General features: G+C 38.4%; 1 long non-coding RNA gene across 1 annotated transcript; it reads right to left on the reverse strand.

Annotated features, from left to right (window-relative positions):
* Positions 1–3,271: 3,271 nt before the first annotated feature.
* LOC138756177 (uncharacterized) lies at positions 3,272–20,166 on the reverse strand. Its single transcript, XR_011352831.1, has 5 exons — positions 20,078–20,166; positions 14,603–14,775; positions 14,468–14,518; positions 13,560–13,621; positions 3,272–3,645 (listed from the first exon to the last, which is right to left on the reverse strand). It is a non-coding gene; the product is annotated as an uncharacterized lncRNA (long non-coding RNA).
* Between the last annotated feature and the right edge of the window lie 508 nt (positions 20,167–20,674).

A 20,674-nucleotide genomic window follows, 5' to 3' on the forward strand; every position in this document is an offset into this window, starting at 1 on the left:
TCATTTATACAACTCATTACTGTGGTATTGTCAGCAAATTTGTAGATGGCGTTAAAGTCAAACCAAGCCACACTGTCATAGGTGTAAAGTGAATAGGGCAGGGGGCTAAAAACGCAGGCTTGTAATGCTCCAGTTTTGATGAAGTTTGTACAGGAGATGTTCTTACCAATTGCAGTCTTCAGGTGATGAAAACCAGGATCCAATTACACTATGGGGTATTGAGAGACAGGTCTTGGAATTTGCTGATCAGTTTTGAGGAGATGATGGTGTTGAATGCTGAACTATAGTCAATAAAGTGTATCCTCATGTTTGCATCTTTGTTATGCAGGTATTCCAGGTCTTTGAGTAGAGCCAATGAGATAGCATCTGCCATAGACCTGTTAATGCAGTAGGCAAATTGCAATGGATCCATGTCACCACTCAGACATGAGATGATATGCTTCAACACTGGCCTTTCAAAACACTTCTTCACTTTGGATATGAATGCCAAGGGAATCATTTCTTGAATCTTGCATAAAGTTGGAAATTGCACAGAATCTAAGACCCCAGTGACTTCAATGGTGATTGCAGGACAAATAAAAATAGATGGTCATCTTCAAGAAATTATTTTTTTCTAGCATAGGCTTTCATTATTTATATGCAGAGAAGACTTGTTGGGATGTTTCTGGGACGTCATGAACTGAGTTACAGGGAATGGTTAAACAGGTTAGGACTTTATTCAAAACATAGAAGAATGAGGGGAGATTTGATAGATGTATTCCTGCTTTGCGGAAACTGCCAAAATGTTTGGCCTGGAAGTCAGCCTGAAGAAAACTGAGGTCCTCCATCAGCCAGCTCCCCACCATGACTACCAGCCCCCCCACATCTCCATCGGGCACACAAAACTCAAAACGGTCAACCAGTTTACCTATCTCGGCTGCACCATTTCATCAGATGCAAGGATCGACAATGAGATAGACAACAGACTCGCCAAGGCAAATAGCGCCTTTGGAAGACTACACAAAAGAGTCTGGAAAAACAACCAACTGAAAAACCTCACAAAGATAAGCGTATACAGAGCCGTTGTCATACCCACACTCCTGTTCGGCTCCGAATCATGGGTCCTCTACCGGCACCACCTACGGCTCCTAGAACGCTTCCACCAGCGTTGTCTCCGCTCCATCCTCAACATCCATTGGAGCGCTCACACCCCTAACGTCGAGGTACTCGAGATGGCAGAGGTCGACAGCATCGAGTCCACGCTGCTGAAGATCCAGCTGCGCTGGATGGGTCACGTCTCCAGAATGGAGGACCATCGCCTTCCCAAGATCGTATTATATGGCGAGCTCTCCACTGGCCACCGTGACAGAGGTGCACCAAAGAAAAGGTACAAGGACTGCCTAAAGAAATCTCTTGGTGCCTGCCACATTGACCACCGCCAGTGGGCTGATAACGCCTCAAACCGTGCATCTTGGCGCCTCACAGTTTGGCGGGCAGCAGCCTCCTTTGAAGAAGACCGCAGAGCCCACCTCACTGACAAAAGGCAAAGGAGGAAAAACCCAACACCCAACCCCAACCAACCAATTTTCCCTTGCAACCGCTGCAATCGTGTCTGCCTGTCCCGCATCGGACTGGTCAGCCACAAACGAGCCTGCAGCTGACGTGGACTTTTTACCCCCTCCATAAATCTTCGTCCGCGAAGCCAAGCCAAAGACAAAGAAAGGATAGAAAATTATAAGCGAATAGATAGAATAAATACAAGTGGGCTTTTTAAAAATCAAAGTTAAATGAGATACAATGAGAGGGCATTGGTTAAGGGTGAAAGGGGACAAGTTTTGGGGGAACTTCTTCACACAGAGAGTAGTGTGGAATGAGCTGCCAGATTAACTGGTCAATGCGGGTTCAATTTTCGCATTGAAGAAAAATTTGGACAGGTACATGGATGGGGAAAGTATAGAGGCTATGGACAGGGTGCAGGTCAGTAGGACTAGGCTGAATTATAGTTTAGCGCAGAATAGATGGGCCTTTTTTCTGTGCTGTAATGTTCTGTAGTTCTTTGGTTCTATGTGCTTTTAGATGTTCTTAAATAATGTTACTTCAAATTTGGATTATCACCATTTCCATAAGTATACAAAATTTGATTACTTTTGTTTGTCCCTAAAGGCACACAAAGAGGCATTGCTAGTCGAGCACCCCTTCAAAGGAGAGAAAGATAATCTATTCAGAAACACTGTGTGTCTGTGGATCGTGCCACCTCCTCTGATGCTTGCATCTCTTGAGCTCCCGTAATCTCCATAACCTCATAGCCTCCCGTCCTTTTCAGTGATTAACTCAGGCTTAAGGCATTCACATAATCCTTCTAGCCTGCTAGCCTATCATTCTCAACTAATTAACATAATAATGAGCATTAACTACAGAAGTAATGAATTCCCTGTCATCTCTCTGAATGACAGAGATATTTCAAAACTATTAAAAGTCCATTACAGCTTTTATAACTGAGAAAGCAAGTTATGGGACTTGGGGATAGGGCACCTCCACATGCTGTCAGGCCATGACAATATAGTCAGCAAGATAGGCCATTGGGATCGATGTGTGGAGAGACGAGAGATGACAATTTCAAGTGGTGGACCTGGGCCATCAAAGTTCAGGCCAATGTTTCATTTCAGTAGAGAAACTCCATTAAATTTTCCATGAGACACATATCAACTCTCGACACTTCCTGAGAACTCTGCATAAACTATAGAAGTGAGTTTTTTTCCCCTTACCTCCCAATTTTATCTGTATAATTTATTCCCATGTTTTATTTCAAATGAATCCCTCTACTTCCTTAAGCACACAAAAGCAGGAAGGTCTAGCCCTAGAGTGCTATCAAAATATGATTTTGGGGTCACCTCCTCAGGCGCTCTTTGTGACTGAGTGAGGCTATGTCAATGGGAGTATGAGGAGCAAATATAGCAAAGACATAAATATAAGCTCCTGATGTGTCCAGATGAACTTTTTAACTTGGGATATGTAAGTTTTATTAATTTAATTAATCCGAACAAAATAAAGGTATATTTTCCTATTCTTCCTAGAAATATGGAAATCACTTTCCTTTATGCCTATGTTTCTCTGCAGTAAAGGAAACAAGAAACAAAAAGTCACACTTTATGGTAAAAGGGTTATTTATATTTTTCTTTTCATTAATTCATCTGCTTGTATTTGCATTCTTGATAGCCCACAAGCATTTTGCATTCTCATTTCTTGTAAAGAATGAATATTTATTAAATACATTATGAGCTTACTGTGGGCAAGGTAATAGATAGCTGAACATCTTATAGTAATTAATAGTTAGTAAGACATTTTAGTGTTGCTAGAATACAAATATTGTTAGATTGGATGAATTCTAAAAACATAAAGACTGTCTCTTCTCAACCTCTTGGTTCTCCTCTTGTACTTAACTTTGAATAACAGTAAACAGTGTCTGGTTTAGTTCTGCCATCAAGTCAAGTATCATCATTTCCCCAGCAGAGGTTAGACTGCCACCCTCATGGTTATGCATTTCTTTTGGTTCAGATGTTTGCTTTTGCTCACCTTCCTCTTGGACACTTCACAAACAGGAAGTTGAAGCTTCAGCTTCATATATGCCTTTGTCCCAATCTTACAGATGCTGAGTTTAAGTGTGGTCTGGAAGAAAAATAGTTTTGTTTACTCCAATGTTATTTTGCAGTAAAAGAATTCACTGCCTGACACTTGCTGGTAAAACAAAGCATATAAGTTTGAATAAGAATCACTGGTGTCAGTGAATTGATGTTAACCTTGCTCCACATGGAAATGACTATAAGTAGAATAATGGATAATTGACAAATACTGACCAAACTCAAATTGGCTTTTCACTTAATAATTTTACCTGACCTAAATTGCAAATCTGTTTTATTTATCAAATGTTTTCTCATTAAGTGGCCAGAAAGGACACAATAATTAACAGAGCCCATCACGTTGTCCCCAAAGCTCAACCTCAACAATGCTCAAGAATGTCTTCTTTCGTTGTTTTGTCTGTTGTCTAGGTTTTAGCAGCAGCTCAGGTGATGTGGCTTAGAGCTCTTTTGAGTTCAGGAACAGAGCATCCTCACAAAGGAACTGTAAGGCTGCAAGAGGCTACAGAGATGGAAATATCTGCATGAGAATTTTCAATGGAAATGATGTTTGCTTTCAGTAGGTGAAGAGAAATTCTGTGTCATATTGCATTGTTTTTATTGTATGACAATAAAGTAATCTTGAAATATATCTTAAATTTTGTAGCCTCAAAAAAAAGAGGAAGAAAATTATGGGGAAAACTCAGACCAACAGGAATATTTGAAGCAAGCAGACATTGAAGCCATCAAAGGAGCTTCTGCTGGATGCAGAAAAAAGACTTTGATAGATTGGAATGGGATTTTTTTTAAAGGTATTGAATAAATTTGGACTTGGACAATTCTTTATTAATTGGATTAAATAAATGTATTTTTATCCCAAAGGCTAAAGTAGTAATCAATGGACAATTTTTTACACATTTTAATGTATAGAAGTCTAATAGACAAGGATGTCCTTTGTCACCAACACTATTTGTATTAGCATTGAACTCTTGCAGAGATGATTAGATGAAATGTATCTATTAAGGGATTCAGAGTCAGTCATGAAAAACATAAAATTAGTCTATTTGTAGATGATGTATTGATTTATTTGACTGCATCTGAGAAGAATATGGACAAGTTTCAGGTTTTAAGATAAATTGGGATAAAAGTGAAGTTTATGCCGTTAATAAAAGGTGTGGTTATATGATATGTCAATTTAAATGGCCAAAAAGTGGGATCAAATATTTGGGGATTAGAACAGATGATAATTTGAAGAACTTATTTAAATTGAACGACCTACCTTTGCTTCATAAAGTTGAAGAGGATTTTAAAAAGTGGATGATGTTACCTATTACCTTAATAGGGAGAGTTAATTGTTTAAGGATGAACATTTTTCCAAGAATTCAATATCTCTTCCAGACATTACCTATTTCAATACCTCATAAGTTTTTTAAGGAACTCAATAAATGGGTTTGGAAATTTTTAGGGAAAGGTAAAATGTTTAGAGTACTGATGCAGAAATAAACATGGAAATATGAACTGGGGAGGATTACAACTTCCAAATTTTTATAATTATTATAGACCAGCTTCATACCGCCATGGGTTAATATAGAATGGGGGGAAATTGGAGCTAAGCCAGCTGAAGCTTTTATCTACAAATGGAATTCATGATTGATGACAGGAACATAAGATATGCCTTTACTGAAGCATATCATAGATATTTGGGGTAAGATCGAGGGGAAAATTGGAACTAAAGGAGCTGTACCCTGTATCACCCTATACCACTTTGTTTCAGAATAGTTTGATACATTTTTCACAAGATAACACATTTTTGAAATTGTGGTCCGCTAAAGGAGATAGACTTATTGAAGATTGTTATGAAAGGGGACAGTTAATGTCCTTTATTCAAATGAGGGATAAATATGGAATAACTAGAAACATGCTTTTTTGCTACTTTCAAATAAAAAGATTTTTAAGAGACAAATTAGGATCAGAGAGTTTGTTGCCCCTATCCAACAAGTGGAAACTCTTATTAGATGAGGAATAGTAGGGAAATTTACTTCTGCAATGTATCTTCTACTACAAAGAACAATTTGTAAACCTGGACTTTATAAATCTAAACAGAAATGGGAAGAAGATTTGAGTATTACAAACATGGATGGATTTGTGCAGAGATTGAATGTTTAATACAATTAATGTATGATATAAATTGGTACTGCATAACTTTATCCATAAATTATATATCACATTGTATAAATTGCATCAAATAAAATTGGATTTATCAAATAAGTGTCTAGGTGTGGTATAGAAGAAGGTACTTTTGTACATTCTACATGGGCATGTCCAAATGTGAGACCTTTTTGGGTGAAAGTATGGGAATTGTTAGAACAAATTTCCTACCCACAAAGTCCTGACTTGTTTTTATTAGGGAATGTGGAAGAGGCACACCCTAAACTGAAACTTTCACTAAATCAAATAAAGCTTGTGAAAATGGTATTGGCGGTGGCAAGAAAGTGTATTGCAGTTACTTGGAAGTCAGACTTATGTCAGGGTGTCGACAGATTAAACGTGGAAATTCAGAAGTCTATCCCACTGGAAAAAAATACTTATAATTTGAGAAATAAATATAATATATATTTACAAATATGAAGCCCTTATTTACAAAAGATAAGTATTGTGGCTTAATTTTGACTTTTCCATTCGCTGATTCCGATGATCCCACCCGAAGGTGCAGATAACTACTTGATGGTTAAGTCCTTGGTGTACCATAGCCTATCCTAGTACAATCCAGTAGTTTTCTTTATTCTTTCATCTTCCTTTTGCCTTAATATGTTATTATACAATATAAAAATGTTTCAGTAATGACTGATTTTGTCTGGGGGATTGGGTTAGTGAGCGTTTTAGTCAGTTAATCCATACTAATATGATGGATGTAAATGAATGATTATATGCTACATGTATGAAAATTCTAAAATAAAGGAGCTTCTGCTACTGAATTAATCAATACCAGAAGCAACACTGTTGGTTCGAATACCATCTTCTATCAATAAGAGTGTAATGATATTTGATTGAGAGATTCTGTATGGGTCATGTCAGAAGAGATTAAGCAAAGTGGGTTCTTGATTTTAGGAAAATGAAATGTGATCTCATTGAAGCAAACAATTGCTTGAGTGGCTTGGCAGGGCAGAGCAACATAGGAATAGAAGTTGACCATTTGGGCCTTGGAGCTTGTCCACCATTTATCAAAATCATTGTGGATGTGATATAATGTTTGCACTGGCTTGGGTCTTTAAAACTGGGGGGTGGGGGGTTGTTGTGGGGATGTGGGCAGTCTCACAATAAGGGAACTGAAATGAGAAAGATAGTGAATCTTTGAATTCACTATTCTAAAGGGCTGTGTACGATTGAATATATGCAAGACAAAGACTGATACATTTTTAAATTTGATTGGAACCAAGACATATGGTGTTGGTGCAGGAAGATCTTATTAAAAGGTGGAACAGGCTAAAGGGGCTGCTTTTGTTTCTTATGGATTTGTCTTTAAACATTTGCCAGTACTGGGTAGCTCCATAAACACCTTTCCTGCTGTTCAAAGTTGCATCAGAGGTTATCCTTCATGGCAAGTCTCTCCCATTGTTCCACCCTGATAACCTAATGTGTCCACTTCAGTTTGAGAATGTCTACTTTTAGAATATTCCTGTTTAATTGTGATACACAGATTTGTCAGACTTTGAAGTGATAGTAAACAAAGGTAGGGTGGAGCTCAACTGCAGAGAACCCATTCAGTTTTCTGTTCATTTTAATTAATGGAAGGAAAATTTGGCCAATGCTGCCTGGGCAATGGATTCCTGCCCGAATGACATTCCTTCCCATGGCGTAGAGTTGGAAGATCCCCATGTGATCTAATCATAGAACTTAACTTGAAGCAATCACTTTGCTGAAAGCTAATTCTGACTTGGTAAAATACTGCTGAACAACACAGAACCCAGGATTGAATCTGAGTTCATTCATGACCTCTTTCACTGACTGCATGGAATTTACACATTTTCTCTGGGTCTGTATGGATTTTATCAGGTGCTATGGTTTTCTCCAAGTTCCTGGGTAGGTAAGTTAATTGATCATCATAAATGGGTCCTAGTTTGTGGGTGGAATCTGTGAGTGGGAGTTTATTGGAATGTGGGGGAGAATAAAATGGGTTAGGTTGGGAATTGAGAAAAAGATGCGTCCTCGATGGTCAGCATGGACTTAGTGGGGTGGAGGCCCATTTCCATGCTGTATCACTTTATGATTCTATGACTGAATTTTTCAGTGCTTAAGCAGATATATTTGTTGTCCTTTTATGCATTAGTCTAACCTCTGCAAAATCCTGGTAATTGTTGATACATTAAACTTATTACGTTATTTCCTGAGCAAACAAAACTTGAATTTATTACTATCATATATTTTGCCAAAATCAATTGGATTAATAGAAGTGTTAGAGCTGAAAACTAGATACAGCTGGAAAAAAAACATGGATGGCATTGAAGGTTTTTTTTTCTGTTCCTGAAAAGATGACATAAATAGTTTACAAGGACAGATTGAATGCGATAGATTTACCTGAGAGGGAAGTGAAGATGGGATGCATTATCAAATTATATCTAGTACTTTTCAAAATTAAATCAAATTCACATGGTTGGGATTTGAAAAATAACGCAGCTCATTCTTCCAGTTATTTCTCTCTAACAATTATCTGCAAGTTATTTGTGTTTCGCTTATCAGTCTGTTGCATTGGAAGGACCACACATGCCAGGAGCCATATATTGAAACCATGATTTTAATTAGGCAGTTTTCATAAAAGGAATAAAGTCCTGTTAAACTTTATGCTTTCAATGGTGACTTTTTGTCACATAAAATTGTGGCATGCCAGTCTAATTTGGTGACATGATAAACCTTGTATCAAACCCAGAGTCATGACTGAGCCTGACCTGTCATCAAATAAATTACTTGAAGTAGTTGAAAAGCAAGATGCTGTCTATGTTGACTGAGATAACAGTCCTTTACACGTCAGAGCCTTTCCTCATGAATTCTTATCCCACTGAGCACTCACCATCCATGTAGCTTTGCTGCTTATCACATCACTTCTATAAACAAATTGTCAATGTTTCCCCTGTGTGCTTATATGATGGGAGTCATTTAACTGTTTTTTGTTGCCTATTCTAATGGTTTAGGACAGGGTTTCCTAACCAGGAGTGCTTGCACCCCTTGGGGGTGTGAGATAGCATTCCAGGGGGGGTGCGAGATAACATTCCAAAGTTTTTTTGTTTATATTGTCCTATATATTCAAGATAAAAATATCGATTTTTTTAAAGTCCAAATTAAAGATGGGGATGTCCTCTTTTTTCTCTATTCAATAGAATGAGATTCTCTATGAATTTTAGCACGTTTCGATACACTGTTTCCTTTTAAATGGCATCGCCCTATAACTTTTTTATCGGGACATTTAAAATGGGGGTCAAACTTGTTGTTTCGTGTTTTGTAGTGAATTACATTTAACCATATAACCATATAACAATTACAGTACGGAAACAGGCCATCTCGGCCCTTCTAGTCCACACCAATTGATGTGAAACTCCACTAATTCCACCTACCTGCTCCTTGCCCATAACCCTCCAACCCCCTCACATCCATGTACTCATCCAACCTTCTCTTAAATGACAAAACTGACCCTGCTGCGACCACCTTCTTCTGGAAGATGGAGAGAAGGTAGGAACGGGTAGTAATAGTTGATTTTTATTTCTTATTATTTATTTGTGTTATGTAAATTATTAATGAACCCTTCATTATGTCAAAGGAAAGGAAATTGAATGATGATGATGTGCAGTTTGGTTTCACTTCAACCAGAACAACTGAGGATCTGCAAAACCCCAGTGCATGCTTTGTGATGCTGTCTTTCCAAATGCAAATTTGAAGCCATCTAAGCTGCAGGAACACTTCAACAACCAGCACGATGGAGCAGATGTTGCAGGCCATGATGTTGAATAATTGAAAGCTAAAAGGGCCCACTTTGATTCTTGAGCAACGCTTCCAAAATTAGGTTTTATATCTGCTGACAAACCACTGCTGATGCCTTCATACTACATGGGGTATAAAGTAGCCAAATCCAAGAAGCCCCATACAATTGCAGAAGAGGTGATAAAACCATGTGCATTAGAAATGGCAACAATTGTTCTGGGAAAAGAAGCCTCAAATAAGCTTAAATTAGTGCCGTTATCAAATAATGTTATTCAGAGCTGAATTGGTGATTTGAATTTGGACATTTTGGACCAAGTTATCGCAGATATCAGGGCTAATCCCTTGAAAATCTCTCTCCAGTTGGACGAAACAACTGATATTGCAAATTGAAGTCAACTCATCGCATTAGTGAGGTATGTCCATGATGGTGTCATAATGGAAGATTTCCTGTTCTGTGAAGATCTGAAAACAACCACAAAAGGAAAAGATGTCTTCCAGTGTGTGAAGGACTTCTTTGCGAAATATGACTTAGATATCCAATTTATTGGTTCTGTGTGTACTGATGGTGCCTCTGCTATACTAGGAAATAAATCAGGATTTTTTGCACTGATCAAACAAGAGATTCCGCACTTGCAAGGTACTCACTATTTTCTTCATTGACATGCTTTGGCATCAAAAACATTGCCTCCAAAGTTGAAAAAGGTCCTTGACACTTCTGTGAAGACCATCAACTAGATTAGGGGTCGTGCTCAGCACCACCACCTCTTTAAGTCGCTTTGTGAAGATTTTGGAATTGAGCACTCAGTTTTGGTTTTCCACACAGAAGTCCACTGCCTGTCATGTGGGAGAGCTTTAACGCGCTTCTTCAAACTGCGAGAAGAAGTCAAAGTTTTTTTGAAGGAATGTAACTATGATCTGCTCGGAGAAATGGAATCACAAGAATTCAACCAAATGCTAGCCTATTTGAGTGATATTTTCACTCGTATGAATGACCTGAGTGTATCTATTCAAGGGAAAAACATAAACATATTGAAATGCTGCAAAAAGCTAAATGCTTTCAATGAAAAGTTACATCTTTGGTGTCGACGAGTTAAAAGAGGGAATCTTTCAAATTTTCCATCACTCAAAGAAATGATTGATGATGATGAGTCCCTAATTCCAAGTGTGTGTGAAGAAATTGGGAATCATTTGGAAATACTATCAAAGTCATTTGATGGATATTTTGGAGGAGGAGAACTAGAAACTTCTGAAGAATGGATTATAAATCCATACTCCTTCAATTTGGATAATATGTCAGATGATGAAGAGCTGAAGGAAGATCTTATTGAACTGCACACAAATTGTCTTCTTGAAATGTAGTTTGAAAGCAAAACTTTGGAACAATATTGGTGTTCGGCAATGGACATGTTTTCAAGTCTTTGTGAAAAAGCACTAACTGTGCTCATTCCTTTCGTGACGACACACTTATGCGAGTCTGGATTTAGTGGGCCTTTTGTCAATCAAAACAAAATCTAGAAATCGCTTGGGTGCATAGGCAGATGTGCGGACTGCTATCAGCCACAAGTGCCATGTAAAAGCTTTAACAGGAACAAAAGAGTCATTAAATTTAAATTGGCTTATGAACATCTGAACATTAGTTCTTTAAATTTTTTTAAAGAAATTTAATGCATGGATGAAAATTTAATTTTTTTGTAGGGTTTATGCAACTTTTAATTTGTTGTAATATTTTTTTCTTTTCCATATGTTTCATTTTTGTTTATATATTATTAAAAATTGATTATACAAATTTGTTTTGGTCACCTTCACCTTTATTCTTAAATAAATTATTACTTTAAGGGGTGCAAGGACATATTAAATTTTTTTAGGGATGAGGGCATAAAAGAGGTTGGGAACCACTGGTTTAGGAGAATAATTGCAGTGTGAGTCTCCTAAACAGGCTTGAGCAGCATTGAGACTCTGTTGGCCCAATTAGAAATAGAGCATTTATTCATCTCTTGCACATCAGTCAATGCAGTAGGAAGTGGCACTCCCTAGGAAGGACTCCTTGTGTTGTTAGTCTCTGGTTCTCTAATCTGTAAGACAGGTTCATTTATATTAAAAACTGCTGTGGCAACTCAGAAGATATTTTTTCAGCTCCAGAAGAGTGGAAATGGGCTGCACCAGGAAAAATCCACCCAACGAAGGTGTTCTACAGGATAATATGATACTAAATGTGTGATTGTTTACGAAGAATTGAAGGGAAGAAGGTCCTGAGAATTGCCTCCACCGCTGCTCCCACCACTCCAGCCACCCCAATTTTTAGTGAACTCTAAAGCTCTTGACCTCATGGGATTGGTGCATATGCATTTGAATGGATTTGAGTTGTTCCATTCTCCCAATCGCCATGAGCAATTTTCAAACTGATTTAGGATCCCAGATCTTCCACACCGAGATAAGCATTACTGAAATTTTGGGAGGTGTGAGGATTGTGGTCTTGAAATGCAGAATGTTGACCCGTCCAAATAACTGTAACATTGTGAGTATGCTCCACGCAAAGAGAACACCTCTCAATGGGAGCATGCCATCTGGTTTATTAGAACTATGCATTAAACAGGTAAGCATGGAGAACTAGCTAATGGGTATTATTCTGACCCCTGAAAAGGGGAACTTCAAGGGGGATTTAAGGGCAATTGCAACATTTAATTATCAGTGTTCTTTTATAGTTACCGTATTGCCGCAACTCAAACCTGTTGTCAGTCACTGGATGAGAATACGTCATTATTATATTAATAACTTTTGGCATGATCTATTGCATAGCTGAATATTAACAATGTAATAAGCCATACAATCTATACTCACGAGGGGCAAGAGTAGGCAATGATGTCCTTTGTACTTGTTCCATTGTGCAATAATGTCCTTACGTTCTGTGCCAGTTCTTGCAACACCTTGAATCCTCTAACAATCAAAAATCTGTCCTACCATGCCTGTGAATCTACGCTATAGTTGAACTTCTACACCTCTCTGAGAGAGAATTCTGAAGAACCATAACTATCTGAGGGGAGATATTTCTCCTCATTTCAATGTCTCATTTTTCTAAAGCATCATTCTCTGGTTCTGAATTCCCCACAACCCTTCTGAATTCTACATGCTGAGTAAGTCCAATGTCTTTCACTCCTCATACGATTCTTCGCTCATGTTCTTAAGTAATCAACAAAAAGAATTCTCTGATGGCAAATGGTGGAATATCCCCTGATCTGCACTGCACTCACTATGGGCTGCATACGCTGTCTCCTGGGTCTGACTACAGGCCATGTGGTCAGCTATGACTGCACCATCTAATCACAAAATCTTCCTGGAAGGTGGGAGTAATGTATTAATATATACTATTTAAATTATTCCTTCTTATGGAATGGCATCATCGTATGTATATATATCAAAGCACCACTGCTTTTTAAAGCTCTGGTGACCAATGTGGATAGAACAGAATTGTATTTCCAGCAGAGTTAATAGCCTGAATATGCCTGGATTTGTATGATCTCGGAAGATAAGCAGGCTTAGGCCTGGTCAGTACTTAGAATGGAGGCCACTTAGGAACACCCGCTGCTGTAGGTTTCTGTGAAGATTGCTAGAGAAAGTGGCAACTCTCTGTCTGCCTTACGGTAGACAAAAAAAGTTAAAGAATTTCAGTCTGTTACATTCTAAATGTAGTATTACATGACAATAATGTAACATTTACCTTTACCTTTATATTTACACAATGTAATCCCGCAACCTTCGCAACACTGTGAGTGATACTGAAAACTCTCTCACAGATGCTTAATTTGCTACTGAGATGCCAGCACAGAACAATTCTTCTAACCCTAATTGCCTTGGGTATGGTTCAGAATGAATCGTACAGCATAAAACTTATTGGAGTTATAAAACTAGAGGCATGTGGAAGGTGCAGCAGTTCACAGCAAGAACATATGAGGCACAGGTGGTCATGGTGTCTCACAAGATGACAGCAACATCAGATACCTGCAATCTTCCTCCTATCTCTTGCTCGCCACAAGAAAATCCAGATGCTCAAGCTGTCCACACTGTAATAGAATGTGTCACAGTTTAGAAATGTGAACTTGTGGAACTCCCTACCACAGAAAGTTGTTGAGTTTGGTTCTTTGCATATACTGTATTCAAAAGGGATTTGGATGCAGCCCTTGTGGGAAATGGACATGGAGAGAACACAGGAACAGGATACTGGAGTGGTGAGGCAGGTTCAAAGGCCTGAACAGCCTGCTCCTGTACCTATTTTCTACGATTCTATGATTTCTGTGATTCTATGACTTCAGATTAATCTTGGGTTTTAATTACCATATTTACTCATGTAATGGTTGATCCTGTGTAAAAGTCTAGCCCCTTGTTTTTGGCCCATTGTCCTGACTGTAAACCTTGCCTCGACCACCCACCCATCCGAGCTCCCCATGCCCTGAACCCAGATGCTGGCCCTGACTGCCTGCCCACTGGAACTCCCAATGCCCCAACCACAGATCCTTTCCCCAGCCACATGCCCACTGGAGCTTCCGATGCCCTGATGGCAAATCCTTGCCTCGGCCACCCATCGGGCTTCCATCACCTTGAATGACCCAGGTACTTACCGTGGTCAAAAGTAGTATCCATGTTAATGTCATCTCCCCAAATTCAACCCAAAAAATTGGTCCCCAGAACTTGACTATTACATGATATGTCTCTTAGATCCTCAAAGCCATCTATTCTCATGGCAGTCGTATCTATTGTACTTTATTTGCAACATGGTAGAAGCTAATTCTGGCCATTGAAACTCACACTGCTCCATTACATCTAATTACCGACCTACCAACCAGGGTGGAAGGGAACATGAGTATGCAGGGAAAACTCAGGTAAGAGAGAGAACATACAAACAGACAGACCTGGATTCGAACCCAAGTCACTAGTGCTGTATGCGGCTATTGAGTTGGCACCTAACAAATAAGGAGGCAAAATAAATGATTACTCATTAATATAATAAGGAAACACCAAATGAACTCTTCACTTTTTTTCCTCACCTCATAAAAATCATCAAAAAAAGTGTTGGCATTGTTTCTGGAGCAGACTCAAAGAATCCCTCAAGATCACCAATTTGAATTCCATTATTCACAAGGCATCACAAGATTGTACATGGGATGAACAGGACATGGGAAGAACAGGACAGGATCTATCCTTACAGAATTGTTCACATCTGAAAAATAGTAATTAATTGTAATTTATCAATTTAATTGTAATTTAACAATTGTAATCATATATTGTAATTTACTTGTTCTAAGTTTATGTCATAAGAAAATATGTAATGCTAGTTATCTGGGCTTGAAGAAAATCTGTAATTGTTGGAGGAAGAACAAAGAGGTAGCAATTAGTCACTGTACTGGTGGAAGTGATTCTGCTGAACAGATTTACTTGGTGGTTCAGTTTTTCAGAAGATTAAATCTATTCTTTTAAACTTGCTACAGGATTGCCATTCTCATCGCAGAGTGTACTATTTAATTTGCTGATCACTACTTCAACCAGTTAAACTACACAATAGTTAATAATATAACTACTGCTGCCTATGACCAAGATCTGTCACTGCTGCCATTTTGTTCGATTTCTGGCTGGGTGCACCTTGGGCCAAAATTTCACTGGAAGTCCAACAAGTGTTCACAGTAACAGAATACAAAAAAAGGAAAAATGTATTGATGGATTATGAATCCAAATGACTCTGTAAGGAAAAAATTATGGATGGCACGTTGGCATAGCTGATTGCACAATGCCTTCACAGTGCTGGTGATCTGGATAGGGGTTTGAAACCCATGCTGTTTGTAAGGAGTTTGTACATTCTTCCTGTGTCTGCTTGGGTTTTCCCCCAGGGCTCCAGTTACCTTCCACCATTTGAAATGAACTGGGAGTGTAGGTTAATTGGGTGTACATTGGCAGCACAGACTGTGGACAGAAATGGCCTGTACGATGCTGTATGCATATATGTCTAAATTTCAATTAAAAATTTAAATTTATAGACATTGTGCCCAAGATGCAACCAGCCCTGTTTATTAGCACTACATTTGGACCAAGTATACTAATTTTCCCTCCTCTGACAATGGCAGACCTGATCCAAGCTCAGATAATAATTCCACATTTCCTCATGACATAGCAGACCATTTTTGTCAGTCAAAACTATTCCCCCACTGTTTTCCCCTAATCTATTCTCCCCACATTTCCATCAACTTCGCCAACATGTGAACTCACAACAGAATAGGGGTATGTTATAGTGACCTGCTAACCCACCAATCTGCATGTCTTTGCAAATGTGAGAAGAAACTGGAACAGAAATCCCATGTGCCACAGAGAAAATGCAAAACTAGTACCAGATTCAGGAATGATTCCAGGTCACTAGAGTTGTGAGACAATGTTGCATATATCCTAGATCACAGCAGACCTCTTACAACCTCTTACAACTTCCACTCCTGAGATCCAGTCATCTTTTCCAAGTGTCTCTAGCAGGGATTCCTGCCCTTGATTTTCTGACCCTACACTGACCAGAAACAGTCTGCCATGTCAGATTGTCCTAGAGCTATAGTGCCTCCCATCCTTTCTGCTCTCCTGTAAATGACAGGAATACTCTGAGGTGACTGACTCTCATCCCCCATAAGTGTACACTGGAGTTTCCTGCCCCACTGGTGCAGCACCAACCAAAATATTTCACAAAGTCGAGAAAATTGTTGCAAAACAACAGTGCTTTCTTTCTATTCTTGAAAACTGATAAGAGAACAGCTGAAACAGCTCTTCTATTTGCATCAGTAATCACTTCCACATGGAGATTCCAGCCAAGAAGATTACTTTGTGTGTTTACAGTAGCAACATCCTGCATGTTTTGGATTGGAGAATTTCTATGCATTAGTTTCACCCCACAAGGTAGACATGATATTCATTGGAGATGTTACAGTTTGAGTCTCAGCTTTCATTCGTTTGCACCAGTCTTTGGGACTGGAAACATTAATGGTGGATTTTCCATTCACATAGTTTGCAGTTTGTAAAATAGGATTAAATACTGATTATTCTTTTTTTCAAAAAACTGCATTTACCTTTTAGATACTGACAATATTGTAAATTGAACATGACCTAATTCCAAGAATGAATATTTGATTGATTTAATATTGTCAAGGGCATACAGTCCTTAGATGTATATAATTGTTATTAGGCACATATGTATAGTCCCTGAGCAAAATGGCAGCCCCAACCACGAGTGTTGTGTGTTCTGGGGGAATAGTGGACTGGACTCACACCATCTATGGGATGCTGGAAACTGGCTTATGTGAACTAAGTATTGGGATGGGATTTGTGAGGATGCCAATGGTGTGCAGGGCTGCTGAAGTGCCCCAGGTATTAACAGCTTCTGAATTGTATCTGGGGTTCAGAACCAGGGTCCAAGGAAAATGACATGGATGGTTCCTTACCTTCAATGGCTCACTTGTGAATATTGATTAGCTCTCTGATTAATGTCTTCAGTTCGGTGGAATAGATGTGTCTTCCCATTGCTTTCCCAGCTTCACTGAAAATGTGGTGTAAATCCTAAATTATATAACTATCCAAAATTCAATGTCTGCTGTTTGGTATTAACAGACTGAAGGGAAGCACATTGGGGATTCTGGTTCTCATTCTTTATTTTCTATTTTGATACCTACTCTAGTGAAGCTAGCATTATAAAGATGTTTGTTGAAAATCCATGTCAAAATGTGGAAGCTAGAGTACCTTTCACATCTTAAATAATGATGTAGATGCTTATAAAGCACAAGAAAAACATTAACGTGTAAACGTGTATCCACTCAAAATCAATATAATCTGGCTCTGACATTTCCAAGATCTCCCTTTTAAACTAGAATTGCACCTGGGAACCTCTGTTACATTTTCATTTTATTAAGATAAATCAAAAGATCAAAGAAATATGCTGATTCACTTATTTTGCTGCTCTTTAAGAATAAAGTTCCATTGGATGCTGCAAAATTACTTATGTACCTTACACAGTATTTGGATCCCCAAACCACTTCACAGCCAAAGAGTATATTTGTAATTCAGAGAAAGATCAGTTAATTTACATATTAAAAGCTCTTCCAGTAAGATATATCATCAGGTTATCTTTTTGACAATGTTGGTGAAGAGATAAAATTTTGATCAGGACTCCGAAAGAATTTCCTGGCCCTACATCAAGTGCTGACAGGATATCATGCCTAACTGTGAAAGCAGATTGGGCTGCTCGCTCAAAAAAGATTTCACTCTCAGTATTAGCTGAGATAATAAACATAAAATCTTAAAACGGGAATTGAATTTGTAACTTCATAGCTCACAAGCAAGAATGCGATGGCTGAACCATGTATGACAGCTGAAAGAAAGTTAATTTCATTTTCTCTTCATTAAGTTCATTAATAAAATAGCCCACGTGAGTTAGCATTCCATTTATGAAACTTTGCACCATGGAAAGTGGTATTGATAGCTTTCGAGGGGAGGCAAGCTTCCCAATTGACACCTTGCATGATCCATTGAAATTGTGGAGTGTAAAGTTGAATCAGCTACACAGAGCTTGGATGCAAAGGGGAAAAGACAGTGGAGAAACACAGAAGATGCTGGAATCTTGTGCAGACAAAAGATTGCTGGAGAAATTCAGCAGATCAGAAGCTGAAGCATCACTGAGCAGAAAAGGTCAGTCAACCTTTCAAGTTGAAGACTAAGATTAAATCATAAAATAATATATTAAAAGGGAAAATTAGAGAGTTCTCATTTTAGGTGATTTTCTAAGTTTAGGTACCCATCCGCACACCACCCCATCTGATTCCACTGTTTCCATCTCTTCTTTCACAAATCCTGTACCAATGTTTTGTACACCTCCCCTCCATGGTTTCTCCCTCTCCCTGTCTCTCCACTATCACCTCTGCAAGCCCACCTTCATATCCCTTTCTATATATACACACATACAGTGTGTGTGTTTGTGTCTGTGTATAATATATGTAAATAATATATATACATACACTTGTATGTAAAAAAAAATATATATATATATGTTTATCTTAGTATATAGAAAATATTTTACTTTTATATGCACAGAAAATAGTTCCCAATACACTAAAACATCCTAAACATAAAAATACAATACAATAATAATGCAGGTAATAATACTTTTAATCTTACTTTAAGGCAGAGAGGAGGTCATTTGGATATGACTGTTTCAGGATGTGTGTGGAACCAATATATAAGGGCACCATCTGCCACCTGTCCTAGGTGTTGGAAAGGATAAGTCTGGCACTATTCCCATACAATGTTCCAGTCAACATTTCATTGAACATTTTTAAAGGAAAACACCCTTGACCAAAGGTCCATTAGACTGTGGTTGGCATGGATTATCCTGCAGACACTAAGGCACACAAGTAGGGCTGGTTTTAAGCCTATTTGACCGATTTGATCAAATTGGGCCCCGCGCCTCAAGGGGGCCCCACGCATGTGTTCGAGCCCAGGCCTTGAGCAGAGAACACTGTGACAGTCTTCCTTTAAACTGGTAAGAAAATAATAATACTATAGGCCTTATAAATGGAGGGATTTGTCAGTGAACTCGTGAAGTTATTGCCCTTATCTCAGTGAAATATTTTTAGGAAATATGTCTTCGATTAAACTACTGGCTATAGGCTTCATTTGTCTCCCTAGCTAAAAATTTCATGTTTTGTATTCATTTGACCCAGTAAGATAGGTGTATTCCGGAGCTGATGAAGCATCTCTTATCATTATCAAGATCAAAACAGGCTATAGTCTAATCAATAAGAGAACTTGTACTTTAATATGAGATTGAGATAGTGCCATGCTAGCCTAGGGCCTAGCCTATAGTCTAGGCTTAAGCAATCAGCCTGAACATAAATAGCCTAGGCCTAAGCGTAGAATTACTGACAATGTTAGCAATCGTAGATGAAATTGGTGAGGATATTCAAGTCTTGTAAAGATGAATAACCCCGAAGTTAGATTAGTTTAAGTTGATCTTTACTAGGCTAGGTTGCTATGGGGGTTATAGCCTACATCTTTACGAGATGATTTACAAGGTTATTCAGTTATAGGGGCATGTACTGTACATCTCGGGGTTATTCATCTTTACAAGATCCGGATATTCTTAGCAAGGCTGCCTCTGTCATTGTTTCATAATTTTTCAGTGGTTTGATTTAGTATTAAAATAGTACTAGGCTACTGTTACTAACTATGCTTTTGCACTGCCAGGGTGATTTGGAACATGTGGAAATTGTTTTCTATGGGGCGAATTTCATCTGTTACATGCATCAGTTTTACCACTGATTTTCTAGCCAATTATCTAGTGACAAACTAGCGCTAGACATTTGACTAGAAAATCAGCTAAAAAAACGGCAAAATTAAAGTGCACCCCCCCCTTCTGGAATGTAACCTTAACTAACATAACCTAACCTAATCTAACTAATCTAACGTAACTAACCTAACCATTACTAAAAAAAGGCAATTCTTACCTTATTCGAAGTTGTCGTCATTCAACAAATCCAGAATCGGTCGCTTGTTTTGCTGTTCGGTGGAGTTCACAAGTTGAGAGTTGGGTGCGTTGTTCAAAGGTCAGCAGCTGACGTAGGAACAATGTAAAGCTAATGAGCAAAATGACATGGGATTGACGTTGGTTTCGTACATTGTACCAACGACGATAACAACATTGTTCCACTGTTGGAACAATGAAGACATGTTATCAGGGATGTCGTCCAATTTTATAACAAATTGCTAACTTCAAGTTTTTGTGTAATTTTAAGTCTAAACATTTTAAAATATACTTCTTATACCTTTTTTACCATAAAAATATAGCCCAGAGAATTAGCAGCTTAAAATTTGTATGTCATTTTACATGGCAAGCACAATCAGGGATGGGACCAAAGGGCATAAATATTTAAGCGGCAAGCAGAAATGAGCACTGGCCAAGGCTAAGGTAGCTGAAAATGAAAAACATAGAGGTGCTATCACAAAATCCTTGTCACTCCATCTTTGAAACGCCCATGTATTGAGGATGAAAAAAACAGAAACAATTCAGAAAATGACAATACAGTCTTGAGTCCAATTACAGT

The sequence above is a fragment of the Narcine bancroftii genome, chromosome 3, assembly GCF_036971445.1.
Source record: "Narcine bancroftii isolate sNarBan1 chromosome 3, sNarBan1.hap1, whole genome shotgun sequence".
Taxonomy (NCBI): domain Eukaryota; kingdom Metazoa; phylum Chordata; class Chondrichthyes; order Torpediniformes; family Narcinidae; genus Narcine; species Narcine bancroftii.